This window comes from Gobius niger (assembly GCF_951799975.1).
Source record: "Gobius niger genome assembly, chromosome: 3".
Lineage (NCBI taxonomy): Eukaryota > Metazoa > Chordata > Actinopteri > Gobiiformes > Gobiidae > Gobius > Gobius niger.
This window is the reverse complement of record NC_136854.1, coordinates 9,187,789-9,204,977: the sequence shown is the minus strand read 5'-3', so window position 1 is coordinate 9,204,977 and position 17,189 is coordinate 9,187,789.

The following is a 17,189-nucleotide window of genomic DNA, read 5'->3' as shown; positions in this document are numbered from 1 at the left end:
GAAGTGTCGGAAGAAGTAAAGCGGCATAGAGCCCAAAACACCATATCATAGACAAAGTATGAATCTTCAGAGGCGTGCGTGATGGTCATAGAACTATATGGTCAGTTGTTGCGTATTGTTGCCGCGGATGTACTTTATTGTGACGTAAAACCTGAAACAATTCAAAATTTCGGCGGGAGGATAAAGCGCATGCGCGCTACAGCGGGCAGGCTTACTCTGTATTGCAATGTACTGGGGCTACGACGCTGGATTAACTACTCACAGCGAAGTACGACAAAAATAGCTCTGTGGCAGCGTTTGGCCACATGTTGTATATTTTACACGAGTCGTGAGGTCCTGGCGCGGTGTTAGCGCAGCTAAAGCCTAACGAACGCAATGCGGACATGGTAAAATACAGCTGCAGGCGCCTGAAGGAGGGAACCTAGGTGCAGTGTAGACAGGTGAGCGGTTGCATAAATGGTTTTCTTCCAAGGATGGGACAGGGCTTTTTCCATTAATTTTACTGTTTTTAAGGTTAGAGTTAGGTTTAGGTCAACGGGTAGCGTTGTCTCAAATGTGACCTTTCTCATCCTAGGGGGAAAACATCGCGAGCGGTTGGATAATTTTAAGCTTGAGTACATGTCATATATTGCTGAAGTTAGCCTAGCCAAAGCTATTTGATAGCTGCATGGGTGTTTACAGGCGCTGGTGGATGTTACGAGTGTATGAAATGGGATCAAGCAGGGCAGTCGCGCGCGTTTTCGCTCCATACATTGTGTGCTGCTCCTGGCACAGTGCGAGTTGAGAAGATTCGTTTGGCACATTCATAGTGGGGTGTAACATAGCACGGGGTATGCCCATCTTGTGCCAGGGGGCATTTTGAAATAGACACGTTCAGATAAAACATTTCACCACCTGTAATTGCTGGTGCACCAGCATTAAAGATAAACTGTCGAAAGATCAAGGTTCATTGCGTAAAAGCGGCGCATCTATGTTTACATATGGTAATTAGCCACATGCGTGTTCGGTTACCCAACACAGCGCTTCACAGGCAGGAGGAAATACGACGTCGAAATACGTGCATTAAAAGTTTTCTAAACAGAGTGAAGAGGTTACGGACAGGAAAGCGTTTGAAACAATGGGCTGTACCTACAGCGCAGACGGAGCCTCCAGAACGACGATGCGTAAGAGCTGATTAATCAACAGAAATCTCGGGGCTTTTCGATGTTTTAAGGCGTTCACACAAAGTTTGTAGCATTTAGTGGCTATTTTACGCATCCGCACAGAGCCCAGTGACAGCGGGACTGAAGGCTACGCGGAATCTATTTTGAGCAGGGGCGAATCCGAGTATACAGGGACTGGGGCATTACAGGGAACCACTGACAGAAAAACTGCCAGAAACTAAGAAAAATAAAAATATTATTTTATATTTATATTTCAGACTGCAGGGAAAAGCAGCTCATATTTAAAATACTATATTTCATATTTTTTAAGTCGCCCCCCCCGGGCCCCCTTCCTTAAAATGCTGTCCCAGCAATTTTGTACATAGACTGTTTATTTATAATACATATATTTGGAATGTTTTGGCGTTTAAATATTAATTAGACTTTAAATCCAAATCCATGAGATTTTAAAAAGTTTGATTTTAGCCTAAATTATAGTATCTTGAGAAAGCACTTATTATTTTCAAGATTAAACACATGAAAAGTTGACACGCTGGCGTTTGTGACTTGAGGTGACTTGCCGGCTAAAGCAAGACTTGACTTGACTTGACAAAAGCTTTAACTTGACTTGACCCCATGACCGATTGACTTGGACTTGCTTGAGACTTGGACCTTCACGACTTGGACTTGACTCGAGACTTGCATTTAGTGACTTACTCAAACCTCTGTAAGATTATATAAGCCTTTAGTCACAATGGGGAAATTCACTGGTACATGCTGCTCTCAAACACTCAGGGTGTGCAGAAGAGACACGAAATGTGCAAACCATTATATAGTAAATAGAGCCATCTTGTATACAGTGACTCACATCACACACTTCAAGGGGGCAAACGGTGTACAAAAAGTATACACAGTAAACCAAAAATAAAAGGACTATACATGTAAATAAAGTGGGATATTACTTCCCACTTTGTGTACATGTGCTCATCCAACACATGTTTGAGAATTTGAGTAAAAACTTTTAATTTCTTACCTATGTTCTGCTTTCAATTGTTAGGTTTTGTATTTTATCCTGGATCCTTGATTAAAGACGCACACCAACAACCCTGAAGCAAAAGTAAGTAAAACACCTGTATTCCAAAAGACATAGTTGTTTCAACATGAACTTTACATTGTAAACATTATGTGTATTCCAGAGAACAGCTTCACTTGTGCCTACTCAGCAATGCCATAATGGTGAAAGGAAGACATGATGACTGGATATACTATTTTCCGTTGGCTGCCCATCGTTTTGACAAGCAATAGAACCAGAAAAAAGATCACAGCTGTACAGTGGATCCCCAAAGCTGGGTCAAAAAACACTACTTTAATGATGCCTGCTTTTCGGCACCGGTGCCATAACAGTACTTTTTTGTATACCAATTAGTAACTACCAGATAGTTCTCTGGTACCTACTTGTGTTGTTACTGGTTATTACCACTATGTCCTATGTCAGATGAAGACCCGAGAAATGTAGCAACTACCAGATAGTTCTCAGGTACCTACTCATGTTGTTACTGGTAGTTAATGGTATGTCCTATGTCAGATGAAGACCCGGGAAATGTAGAAACTACCAGATAGTTCTCTGGTACCTACTCATGTTGTTACTGGTAGTTAATGGTATGTCCTATGTCAGATGAAGACCCGGGAAATGTAGTAACTACCAGATAGTTCTCAGGTACCTACTCATGTTGTTACTGGTTATTACCACTATGTCCTATGTCAGATGAAGACCCGGGAAATGTAGTAACTACCAGATAGTTCTCTGGTACCTACTCTTGTTGTTACTGGTAGTTAATGGTATGTCCTATGTCAGATGAAGACCCGGAAAATGTAGTAACTACCAGATAGTTCTCTGGTACCTACTCATGTTGTTACTGGTAGTTAATGGTATGTCCTATGTCAGATCAAGACCCGGGAAATGTAGTAACTACCAGATAGTTCTCTGGTACCTACTCATGTTGTTACTGGTAGTTAATGGTATGTCCTATGTCAGATGAAGACCCGGGAAATGTAGTAACTACCAGATCGTTCTCTGGTACCTACTCATGTTGTTACTGGTTATTACCACTATGTCCTATGTCAGATGAAGACCCGGGAAATGTAGTAACTACCAGATAGTTCTCTAGTACCTACTCATGTTGTTACTGGTTATTTCCACTATCTCCTATGTCAGATGAAGACCCGGGAAATGTAGTAACTACCAGATAGTAATGTGGTACGTACTCATGTTGTTACTGGTAGTTGTTTGTTGTCATTAGTTGTGTTTATTAGTTGGGCATACAGGTCTTCTTGTTGTAGAATTGCATTGAAATGTATGGTAATATCTTTCTAAATTGTTATTGCTGCAGTGTTGTTTTGTAATATTATTAAAATATGAATAAATCAAATAGTTTTCTGTCAATTAATTTGTCCCCCACATTCACACAATCCAGCACATTATTAATTGTTAAGACCAGTGTGCTTTCCGCACCTTAATGCAGATAGAAAAGTTACATTAGTGCTAGTAACACCAATTATTTACCACATTAATTGCCCAATAGCTACTACTGTAGCTATGTACTAATTATAGGAACATAATTTACCCTTACTACTTTAATTACAAAGGTGGTACCAACGCAATTCACTATGAAGTACCAGTATAACTGTAAATTACTATTACCTACTGTAAATAAATAGCAACCACTTTTTACATGTATTACTAGTATTTACTATGCAGACACCTAGCAGTTATTGTGCAGAGTTACTAGTTACTATTTACTACTACTTTAACTACCAAACAATTAACACTTTTGATATTTGTTACAACTTATTACTACTGTACTTATTGAGCAAATACCTAGCAGTTATTGTGCGGAGTTACTATTTACTACTACTTTAACTACCCAACAACTACCACATTTATTTATGTTTATTACTAGTATTTATTCAGCAAATACTTTTTAGTTTTTGTGCATAGCTACTATTAACTACTTTAGTTACCGAAGAACTACCACTTTTATTGATATTTATTACTAGTAATTACAAAGCTATTACCTAGCATTTATTGAGAAGAGATACTATTAACTACTTCTTTAATTACCAAAGAATACCACTTTTATTGATATTAGATACTAGTAATTACTACTGTAATTACAGTAGTAATTACTCCTGTAATTGCAGTAGTAATTACTACTGTAATTACTAGCAATTACCGGGTCGTCATGTAAAGTGTTACCTAAAACTCTCTTAATGCCATTCTGTCTCTGAGTCTTTTCAGGTTGAATTGCTTTTCAAACCACAGCCGGCTAATGGAACCCTGTCTAAGAGTAAAATCAGCTACAAAATCGCACTCATGCGAGGAGATCTGAGGACCAGGACCCGTGCACACAGAGGAAAAGTTTTTGAAGAGGAATAGTGTCGTTGGACAATGTGGAATTTTGAAGCAGCAGCCGTGGATTAGCTGGACAGTGCATTGTCAGTTTGATCGACTTTGATACATTTTGATACATATAAGAACGCAGTTTCCTAGTATTTCATTATGGACTAAATTATGTCCAAACAAAACAATAACATAAAAGTGACTAAAGTTCGTTAAGAGCTAGCCTGGGAATGCACATGCTGCTGTGTGAGCTCCGTCATTTCGGACTGCACAGCGGTCTGGGGACCATCCGACCATGGCCGAAAGCTTCGCATGGATTTGGGGACCAATCACAGAGCGAGGAGGGACGGCAAGACGCTGACGCACTATTCGACATATAGAAGCTTGTAGTTTGTTTACGGATAGAAAAAAAATGTACGGATCACACATGACAGCAGCGACTCCATCTCTTGATCAAGCTTTAGACCGTGTTCTAAATAGTTTAGCTCAAAGGTTTACAGCATATGATACAATGATATGATTGGCAGTTAGCATTGACATAATACAACTATTTCACTCTGGTTTGTTTGTGCTGACTGAGAAGGTGATAAACCTTTGTTTTTGATTCATGTGGACAGGCTCAGTTATGACCCAGATATTGAAGTCACTCCGACTTTGACAGTTAAAGTCAAATTATAATAAATAAAGCTCGTGAAGGCGTCTTTCTTCCGTTGAAGCCCTGAGGAAAGGTTTGTCTTGTAAATGTTTTCTCAGCAGCAGCACATGTACGTTTCAGGCAAACACACACAGTTTGACGAGTATTCAAAGTGTTTGTACAAAACTCTGCCCTGAGATCAACAGGTGCAATCGAAGAAATGACAATATTGTGTAAAAGAAATTGCTTCTCTCCATAATTGATTTCAAAAAGGCACACACAGGTATAAAGTTTAAATACACACACAATTAAACTCGTTTTAAAGGCACACTGCGTAACATTTTGGACTGTTGCCATCTGCCATCTGACGAAAAATCTTCTCCCATTTTTGTCTCGTCTCGTCTCATTGACGTAAACTCGTAAACGTCTCGTCATGTTCTAGTCCCCAAAGAGCTAATTTTAGCTCGTCAACGTTACGTTATCGTCATTAAAAAAAGGGGCGTCAACGAAAAGATATCGTTATCGTCTTCGTTGACGAAAACAACACTGCTTCTTTGGCATATTTTTTAAAGAAATACCAAAACGTTTACATTCTCAGGCAAAAGTTGCGATCTTGGCAGCGTAACAATGTCCCCTGCTGTGGAGAAGACGTGTTCACTTGGTACAGAAGTTACTGGTGTGGTGAGGTAGGATTTTGCAAGTGGAGAAAGTAGTGAGTAGATCTTACCACGGTAATTCCACCAGTTCGATGGACAGCTTTTGAGAGGTATAGGTTCTTCACCTCTATACCTTTTTGTTTCTACCTTTTTAATGTGGCCTGGAGCAGCATGTGTAGGTGAAATAAAAGTCTCTTCGAGAAGATCTTCTAAGGCTGTCTTCTTGGGGGGAGGGGGTTGTGGCTGCTCCACTGCAGGTGTTGAACTGGGTTCTGCTCCTCCATCACCTCAGATCTCCTCTGGTGAGCTGGACAATACAGCAGTAAACACACACACACAATAGGAACATTAACACAACAATAATAGCATCTATTTTTCTTCCTACATTTTCATCTTCATGACATTATTATATGGGCATATTGAACCACAAAAATATTAATATTAAGCAATATTAAGAAAGATATATCACAACAAAAATTGAATATGATAATGATACTCCCATCCCCTCCCTTGGCAGTCATGTTGCGCCTCACCGGTGCTGCCTGCGCTGTCTTCTCCATGTAACAGAACAGACACTTTATATTGGCTATTCAACACACGCTCTCTCAATAACAAGGCTTCTCAAATCCAAGATATCATTACTGAAAATAACATTGACTTTATTTGTTTGACAGAAATGTAGCAAGGCAATGATGAATTTATGACACTTAACCAGGCCACTCCTCCCAGATATTTGTTCAAAATCATCCCATAACCATGTTTGAGTACCTGGCATTCCGGCTCACCGGTCATACTTCACTTCTGGTTATCCTAATTTACCGTCCCCCTAAACCGTCCAATTCATTCATCTCATCTCTGAACTCACTGAACTCCTCACAACCCTCTGTGCCACAGCACCCTCTATGCTACTTTTAGGGATTTTAACATCCATGTGGATACGGGAAATCCATTTGCTTCAGAATTCCTAACGACATTAGAAAATCTGTCCTTCATACAGCACGTTCAGGATCCCACCCATATCAAAGGCCACACATTAGATTTAGTCTGCTCAACAGGGATCCGCCCACAACAACTGGAAGTCAGAGACTTGGCCCTCTCTGATCATTCTCTCTTTCACTATCCCTACTCCACCTCAAAAATGTTTATTTTCACACTGATCCTTTTTACAGGATCAGTGTGCCTTGGTACCTCCCCCAGACCACTCTGCCAACATTGAGGAGCTTGTTAACCACTACAACAGCACTCTGTCCTGAATGTTTGACATGTTCGCTCCACTGAAAACACGATCAGTCACTTTGCACATCCTCTCCTTGGTTTACACAGGAACTTCGCACTCGAAAGACCAAATGCAGACAACTTGAAAGAAAATTTCGACAATCCGGCCTCACTGTGGTTCTGTTCATTACCTTTATGGACAGAATTTCTAGGCGCAGCCGGGGGCCGGAGGGTGTCCGGTTTGGGAGCCTCAGGATCTCATCTCTGCTGTTTGCAGATGATGTTGTTCTGTTGGCTTCAACAAACCAGGACCTTCAGCTGCTCTGGGGCGGTTTGCAGCCGAGTGTGTAGCGGCCGGGATGAGAATCAGCACCTCCAAATCTAAGGCCATGGTTCTCCACCGGAAAAAAAGTTGGTTTCCCCTCTACAGGTCGGTGGGGAGTCCTTCCCTCAAGTGGAGGAGTTCAAGTATCTCTGGGTCTTGTTCACGAGTGAGGGGCGGATGGAGCGTGAGATCGACAGACGGATCGGTGCGGCGTCAGCAGTGATGCGGTCGCTGTATCGGTCTGTCGTGGTGAAGAGGGAGCTGAGTCGGGGCAAAGCTCTCGATTTACCGTTTGATCTACGTTCCCACCCTCACCTATGGTCATGAGATTTGGGTAATGACCGAAAGGACAAGATCGCGAATACAAGCGGCTGAAATGAGTTTCCTTCGCAGGGTGGCTGGGCGCACCCTTCAAGATCAGGTGAGGAGCTCAGTTACCCAGGAGGAGCTCGGAGTAGAGTCGCTGCTCCTTCACGTTGAAAGGAGCCAACTGAGGTGGCTATAGGGCATCTGTTCTGGATACCTCCTGGTCGCCTCCCGTGGGAGGTGTTCCAGGCATGTCCTTGTGGGACAAGGTGGAAGGCCCAGGGCACGCTGGTGGGACTATGTCTCCGAGCTGGCCTGGTGTCGCCTCGGGGTCCCCCCAGAACAGCTGGAGGAGGTGTGTGTGGATCGGGAAGTCTGGGCATTTCTGCTGAGACTGCTGCCCCCGCGACCCGGCCCCGGATAAAGCGGAAGAAAATGGATGGATGGCCTCACTGTCTACCAGCTTACAGGGACCATGCAGCCGTCTACAAAAAGAACATTTCCAAAGCTAAACTATTCAACCATAATCACCCGACAACAACACAATATTGGAATAGCCACGTGAAAGCTGCAATGCTGCACTGATTTCATGGAGTTTGCTTGATTTTGTGTTCAAGGGACAGAATTAAAGACTGTTAAAACTATATATTTGCCACCCCCTACCTGCTCCAGCAATGGCCTTATGTGTAGGATGAGCCCAGACCCGTTGACCACGACTGCTGCTAAAAGCCTGCACTGTCACTCAGAAACTGTCACTATGTCCATCGTTCTGGCCAAGCTTAACATAGAGACTGCAGTTACGCCTAAGACCTGAGGTGGCAGAGGCGAGTAAAAAAAATGACAACTTTCATCTCGTAACTTTAATATTGGTCGAGTGACCCCTGTTAGTGTCGGACAGTCCACCCCTTTCCCCCAGAGCTCCTGGACCACACAACATGAATACAGGAGCCTATGGTCCCATGGGGTCAGGTATGCTCTATGGCAGAAGTGGCAAACTGCGCCCCTGCAAGCACTTATATCCCCTTCTTTTTTATCCCCATCATTTCTATAATTTTTATGCATTTTCCATCACAAAGAGCTCCAGTTTGTGTCCTCATAGTGCTGAGGACACAAACCCCATAAAAAAGGATGGCTGGTACAAGATTATTTATATTTGCTGTCATTTTTTGGATTGTTTTAAATCTATTTTAATTTCAAATAAGAAGTTGCCTGTTCTTACAATATGCCTGACCGACCCATGTCATCAGAACATAGTTAAATTCTCAAACTGCTATTGTGCACTCATGCTGTACTTAAAGGTGCTAGATTCAAGTTAGCCATTTTATACTCACTACTGCCACCTCAGGTCATACGTGTAACTGCACCTTCTATATCAAGCTCGTGCATGACAGCACTTCGGACCCGAATTAACATCTTTTTGAGTGACAGTGCAGGATTTTAGAGGCAGTTGTGGTGAACAGGTCTGAGCTCATTCTACACATTAGGACATTGTTGGAACATGTAGGAGGAAAATAAATCATTTTAACATTTTTAAACTCCGTATAGTCACTTTAAGGGCTATGTGCAAGTTCCAGTTATCAAAGGGATTCTCCCTCTTCTAAAGATTAAAACATTAAGGAATATTATTTCTCTTATAATAAAAACACAACTCATTTTAATGCTCATACATTTTTTATTCCTGCAAGAGGAGGAGGAGTCGTTTAGAAGGCGGTCGAATGCATCAGTGGGACTCCATCCAGCGACGTCCGCATTTAACCGACATGTTCCGCGACGTGTTTTATGGCGTGCCCGGCAAGCGATTTAAGGAAGTTGCTTCATATGTGAAACAAAAGAAAAGCAAAGTGTGTAAGAATTAACATCACATCTGCTTTAAAGTCTGAATGTCAGAGAAAAAGTGAATGCTTATTTGATGTGAAATGTTTAGATTTTTAAAATTACCCCCAGAATGGATCAGGCAGTGGTCCAGAAGCGAGAGCCTCCGGTTCTGGTCCAGAAGCGAGTGCCTCAGGGTCAGGCTTGGGAGCTGCCTGAACTGCTCAAAGAAACAAAACACACTTATCGTGTGCAGTGACCGACTCCAACAGCTTCCACTAAAATGAACAAAGAAGGCAGAGCAGCCGTTCCCCAAAGTCTGGAGTGTGGCTTTCTCCTTCTTCTGTAGAGAGGAAGATCCCACAAGGCCCAACAACAAGGATTCACTCAAGTCAAAGGAGGAAATCATGCATTTCAGAGAAGAACAAATTCAAAAAGACAACAACCACTTCTGGATAAAGACTCATTTAGGAAACTATTTTAAACAGATACAGCTGATGTTTCTTTCAAATGGAATTTCTCATGAAGTGTGTTTGTGAAGGCTCTCATTCGTCCAGGAAGTCTGAGCCTAAATCATGGGCTGGACTGGGTTTGGTAGAGTTGAGGACGTTTGGAGTCCTATATAAGACACTCCAGCTTTGGGTTCAGTGTCACATTCTGATCACAAGAGTTAAGAAGAAGACTCTGTGAATAGAAGCCAAACGTCCTCCACTCGACCAAACCCCGTCCAGTCCACGATTTAGCCTCACTATGACTCTCATAAAGTGGTTGTTGACACTGACCCTCCAGCAGTGTCACTGAGGCCCAAAAACTCTGCGGTCATTTATAAGCAGCTGTATGAGAAGTGTTTTAACGATTCAGACCCATTCATGGAAAAAAGAGCCCACAGTGTGCTTACAGACAAACACAAAACTAGACCAGTGTCTGTGAGAAAATGCATTTACCTGAAACCATCAAGACAATGGCCATCACTGAAAAAACAAGGGAGAAACGGTCAGTATTAGTCACATTTATAGAACAAAAGAAGAAGAAATAACATTGGCTTTTTCTTTAGTGTGTAAGTAAGTGTGTGCAGACACTCTTTCATATCACATGGTAATACTCCATTCAGTAGAGGATGGAGTGAGAACTACACTCTGTCCCAAACATCACGTTTGTCAGGTCTAAATTGTGTCTGAACGGGACAATAACATGAAAGCACAAGTGGCTAAAGTCAGTCCTTTAAGAGGCACTGGTCGTAGTTGTAGAGTATACTCACGGGCCAAGGTGCTGATCTTGAGGAGAGCCATTTGGTTTGGAGTTTGAATCACAGACCAAGTGAAGAGCGGCTGGTGTTCAGGGCTTTTATCTGTGAGTGGAATCGCTTCAGGACCCTTTATGGGTGTCACTCATAGTTCCAGTGTGACACCCAACACCCTACAGCAACACCCATGTTTACTGTACTCACACATGTACAATTTTTACTATTTGCAAACAGACTAAGGCCCCTTTGGGGTATTTACTGTGTTTCCATGAACTTTTTGTGCCAGAAGAAAAGGCAGACAACCTGAATGATGCAGTTTCCTAAAAACAAATATTCTTCAATATAACACTGACCACATAAGAAAGTGACCTTTCTGTCCTAGAGAGAATTGAAGAGGACATTAGTGTGGACGCACGTCCCATAGCAGTTGTCAAAGTGAACATAGAATTAATGTTGTAATTTTCCTCTGCCGCCTCCTGCTGGTCGTTGGCAGAATTTGCTTCGTAAATACATTTGGAAGAGTTGCAGACGGAAAGCACTGATGGTGGATGTGCGTGTCCCAATGTGAAGCTTTATCATTGAGCCACTGAAGCTGAGGGACTTCATTTTTCTAGGATTGCCAACCAGGAAATGTAGTTTGCTGTAATGCTGCCTACACACCTAACCGCTTGAAAGGCTGTAATCAGACACTCGTATGTGTTCACCTCCGGCGACGCCACTGCTGCGCGATTCTGTAGGGAAAAAACTCTTCCCTGTTGAATGAAAACGGCTTCCTGATTCTTTGTTTGTACTTTGGTAACAGTGGAATAGTTTTACCAGCCTACATTTCTCTGACACTTGTGGCAAATCTCGTCTCTTTCCTCTCTGATATTATTTCAATCTGTGTGGGTTTGAGTGTGTAGTAAGTGATCAAATACATCTAATTATTGCTGAATGACCAACAAACAGATGTTACAAATGCTAACCACAGTAACTTCTTCGTAACCCAGGTCATTTTCCAGGCAATTTTTAATTTTAATTTTGAACTCTGCCCTTTTCATCGTTCAATCCATGCAAAACGAACTTTTTTCACATTGAAATGTTGAGCTAAATGTCTCAACTAATCATGTGCACTGTGTAAATATTTTGTAAATATTCCCCCGCTTTCACTGTAAAAACAATACACAACAACTAAGAAACACTTGCCATTCTGTGTCCGGTTTTCATTAAGCACCTCATTTTCCTCCGAGCCAAACCCCGTCTTCTGATTAACCGAGCCCATCCTCACTATGTGACTTCTATTCTCTAACTGCAGCATCATACATGCTACATTTTTCTATCAATTTGTAGCCTTTATTTGTATATCACAGTGCATTATGGGTACAACATAATGACCGCAGCTAACAGCATTGTTCTGCTTTGACATACTACAACATATTTGTTTGTGCTGACAGAGAAGATGATTAACTTTATTTTTGATTCATGTGGACAGGCCCATTGAAGTCATTCTGACTTTGACAGTTAAAGGCTCATTATCATAAATAAAGCTTGTGGCGTTGTTTCTTCGGTTTTCACCGTGAGGAAAAGCCTTAAAAGTGTTTGCACAGATCCAAGAAACGACAATATTCTCTTATTCTACTCAAAAAGGCTCACAGGTATTTAAAGTTTAAATACATACATATTAAGGCGAGACACTGCAGGTGAATAGGAGAAAAAAATAAATGTAGAGATATCAATTTGAAACTTTTGCTGAACATTACAGATATAAATATGAGAAAAAAATGTATTACATTTTTTCTGTCATTTTATGTTTTCACATAAAAATAAGGCATTTGAGCATTAAAATGGCCAAAATTGCTAATATATTTTGGGCAACGAAATCAAAACAATGAATTGGGCCAGATTAAAATTTATGGTTTTATTTTATTGACATATTAGTAACTAAGATTTTTTCAGAGGGGATTTTGGATATTTTGTTTAGTTTTTCAATAAACTAATTATCAGTGAAAAAATCTGTAAAACTCAAATTCCTTCTGTTTTTTTTGGTTTCAAAGTTGAATAAATCAGGTTAGGAATTAGATATTAAAAAATCCCTCTGAAAAAACCTTCAAATTATTACTAAGTCCAAGACTGGAAGGTTTGGAGTGTGTGGGAGCTTCTTTAAGGGCTCACTCGCTGCCCGAGTGCGGCTTCTCTCATTCAGAGAAAACCAGCCCTGAAGTTTTGTAGCGACTGCGCATGCGCGGCCCGTTCTTCGACTCTTCCACACCAGCGTTTCGTAGGAGGAATAATACCATATTTGGGTGAAATCGTCATCACGGGGACCCTTAGCAGGACACGTGGATGTAAAATCTGTCAATATTTATGAATGAATACCCGCGGGAAAGATGGCCTTTCTACGCAGCGCAGCAGCTACTTCCGGGTCACCTCCGCCTCGCAGACAAAACATCATAAAATAAACATCATGCGGGGTGAGTTTTGTCAATTTTATACTCTGACATGAAAACTAAGATGTAAAGGGAGGAAAATAGATAAAAATGTCCACTTCGACCACTGCGTGAAAAATCAATACTTTCACCTGCCGTGTCTCGCCTTAAACACAGATCAGGGCTTTAACTGTCGCACGAGTCGACATCATTTTAAACCAGTTGACTAGTCGTGTGTTCATGTCTCAGTCACTCTCTCTACTTGCAGTTGTGTGTAGACGTTTGTGGCTCACATGTTTTTTTATTCTGTATATTAATGTTACTGTGAACTTCAAACCTTTAAACCACTGCCTTAAAGGGATATTTCAGGATTTTTGACATAGGGCCTCATTTCCTAGTTATCCAGAGTGTTGCTGATTTCTGGAGATATTTTTTTGTCTTTCATGCAGTTCTTATATTTGAAGAGTTTCGTGGCGCTAGGCTAGTGCAAGGCTAGCGCATTTCTACGATATCAGCTAGCCTGCATTAAAAACAGTCTGACCCGCTCCACAGTGCACCTGAGGAAAATCACTTATAACACCAGACTAACCATATAAATGTTTGTGTCGATAGAATAATTTTAACCATTTTGCATTTAAAAGAACTTTATATTTGAGCAGCATCAGCTTCATGGTTGTATAAGCTACGCGGCAGCGGAGTGATCTGCTAGAAAATAGTCCCTCAAAATGCGATCATTCATGTAATGCAAGGTCAGTAATATTCCAAAAATTATTCTATCAACACAGGTGAAATATTTCGCACATTTTTCCATTTTTTCCGAGTTTTTCTTGTCGTCCTTTTTGGTTGACAGACTTTATAATACTGGACATATGAAGCTTATGTGCAAATTCAACCTGGGAGACCTACCAGCTGCATTCCTTCATCGCCTCATCATCAATGGGCGCTGGCTGCTCTGCTTTATGACCACAACACTGGGGGCCGCCATTGCTGTAGTACCTCCATATCGCCGCTAGTTCCCCATTGAAAAGCATTGGAGTTTACACACCTTAATAACAGCTTTAACGCCTGGTTTCAATTTTTTCAACACAAGAATAGGCTCGATATTCCTCCTGAGATAACGCTGGGTTAGTCACAATTTAAGAAACCACGCTGGTTTTCATAAGAAGAATTTTAGAAATCTCGTACTTAATGAGGCTCTGACTGTTAGCATTGGAGCAGCGCGAGCTACACGTCACGCAAGGGCCGAGTCTACAGTGAAGATCCCGCCCGTATGCCCTTTTTTAGGAACATGCTTCGTCAGAGCTGGGGAGGGGGAGTCTGTAAATCCGCCATGAATTCCCCCACGCCTGTATTCATTATGGTAAACGGGAAGGAGTGAGCAGAAGCTGTCCATTTATATATACAGTCTATGCTCATCACCAGCAGCTCTTCCAATCATCCAATCATAGTCCCAGCTCAAGCCGCACCTTCACGTCAGCCAATCACCGCAGCCGCTCGTCCCTGCTCCAGCCACTCATCGTCAGGATCCACTTCACTGAGTCGTTCCCAGCCGTGCTATGACCCTCCTCCACCCCTTCTCCGCCCAGCCTCTTCTCGGCTCTGCTTGCCGTCAACCGGTCACCCCGAGTCTCCTCTTCTACCACCACCAGACTCCGGGGGAAGATTATGGAAATCATTCATCAACGCATTTAGTTTATTTGAGCAGCAAAAAAAAACACAAAACAAAGACAACAGATGTTTCACAGGTAAAGGAGTTAATATACACACTCAAAAGGAGTGGGTTTAAGTTCACAGAACTTATGTAAAACCGACCCCTGACTGATCAAACATTGAGCTGCAGTTTGTGACATACATTTTCACTTTGTGAAAGTTGTCTATAGTAAACGTTATAGGCTCCAGTAAACTCTTGATAGGCACCAGACACTCATTGGTGATCGTACAAATAATACATTGTGATACCTTGTGATACAAGGTGAAAAGAATACAAGTATTTTTTCAGTCCTTTGAAAGGTCTATAATACATTCCATTTTAAATCGTCAATTCAATCTTCCGCCGTTCAATGTTCAATAAAACTCTCTTAATGCCATTCTGTCTCTGAGTCTTTTCAGGTTGAATTGCTTTTCAAACCACAGCCGGCTAATGGAACCCTGTCTAAGAGTAAAATCAGCTACAAAATCGCACTCATGCGAGGAGATCTGAGGACCAGGACCCGTGCACACAGAGGAAAAGTTTCTGAAGAGGAATAGTGTCGTTGGACAATGTGGAATTTTGAAGCAGCAGCCGTGGATTAGCTGGACAGTGCATTGTCAGTTTGATCGACTTTGATACATTTTGATACATATAAGAACGCAGTTTCCTAGTATTTCATTATGGACTAAATTATGTCCAAACAAAACAATAACATAAAAGTAGAAGTGACTAAAGTTAGTTAAGAGCTAGCCTGGGAATACCCATGCTGCTGTGTGAGCTGGGCCGACCATGGCCGAAATCTTCACATGGATTTGGGGACCAATCACAGAGCGAGGAGGGACGGCAAGACGCTGACGCACTATTCGACATATAGAAGCTTGTAGTTTGTTTACGGATAGAAAAAAAATGTACGGATCACACATGACAGCAGCGACTCCATCTCTTGATCAAGCTTTAGACCGTGTTCTAAATAGTTTAGCTCAAAGGTTTACAGCATATGATACAATGATATGATTGGCAGTTAGCATTGACATAATACAACTATTTCACTCTGGTTTGTTTGTGCTGACTGAGAAGGTGATAAACCTTTGTTTTTGATTCATGTGGACAGGCTCAGTTATGACCCAGATATTGAAGTCACTCCGACTTTGACAGTTAAAGTCAAATTATAATAAATAAAGCTCGTGAAGGCGTCTTTCTTCCGTTGAAGCCCTGAGGAAAGGTTTGTCTTGTAAATGTTTTCTCAGCAGCAGCACATGTACGTTTCAGGCAAACACACACAGTTTGACGAGTATTCAAAGTGTTTGTACAAAACTCTGCCCTGAGATCAACAGGTGCAATCGAAGAAATGACAATATTGTGTAAAAGAAATTGCTTCTCTCCATAATTGATTTCAAAAAGGCACACACAGGTATAAAGTTTAAATACACACACAATTAAACTCGTTTTAAAGGCACACTGCGTAACATTTTGGACTGTTGCCATCAGTACAAAACATTTTTCTGATGACCAGCTCGACACAGAAAATGCTATTTCTGCAGTGGGTAATCAAAGAATGGATTTAGATGAGGACCATACCTTTAAATCTCAAATTCTGCTGACTTTATTCACATCTCCATGGAAACGAGCTGGAGACGTACCCACTCCCGGCAAAGTTATGTCATGTCTTAGGAGAGTTGAGCCACTCACAGCAAAATTACATGTTTTTTCAATGCTGAAAATATCTGTCATAAAAGAAAAGCTTATATTTCAATTTCATTTTTTAGGCAAAATTCTACACGGTGTGGCTTTAAATACTGACATAAAAAACTGTTAAGACCTTTTGACGTGATGATGCCCCCTTATTTTAACATCTGCATTTTTGTTGTTGTAACAAAAAGTAACTGTTGTCTCAGAAAGAGAACTTAACATTACAAACAAAATGACAAGACATGACAATTAACATATCATTTTGATCTGCATTTTTGTCCTTGTATCAGATCAGACTGTAACTGTTTTGTTATTGCCAGAACTAAACATTAAAAATTAATACATGTACAATAGATTTGATCGTTATCACAATCCTTTTATGGTCAAGAATTGTTACAAGAATTTGAACATCTGCACCAGTGACTTTACATCAACCTGAACTTAAAACACAGAACTTGCAGGAAAATAAAATACAAAAATTAGAATACCAAAAAGTAAACTAGTGCTTCTTTGGCATATTTTTTAAAGAAATACCAAAACGTTTACATTCTCAGGCAAAAGTTGCGATCTTGGCAGTGTAACAATGTCCCCTGCTGTGGAGAAGACGCGTTCACTTGGTACAGACGTTACTGTAGACCGGGAGCCAGACCCGCTCCTCAGGCACATTTTTGC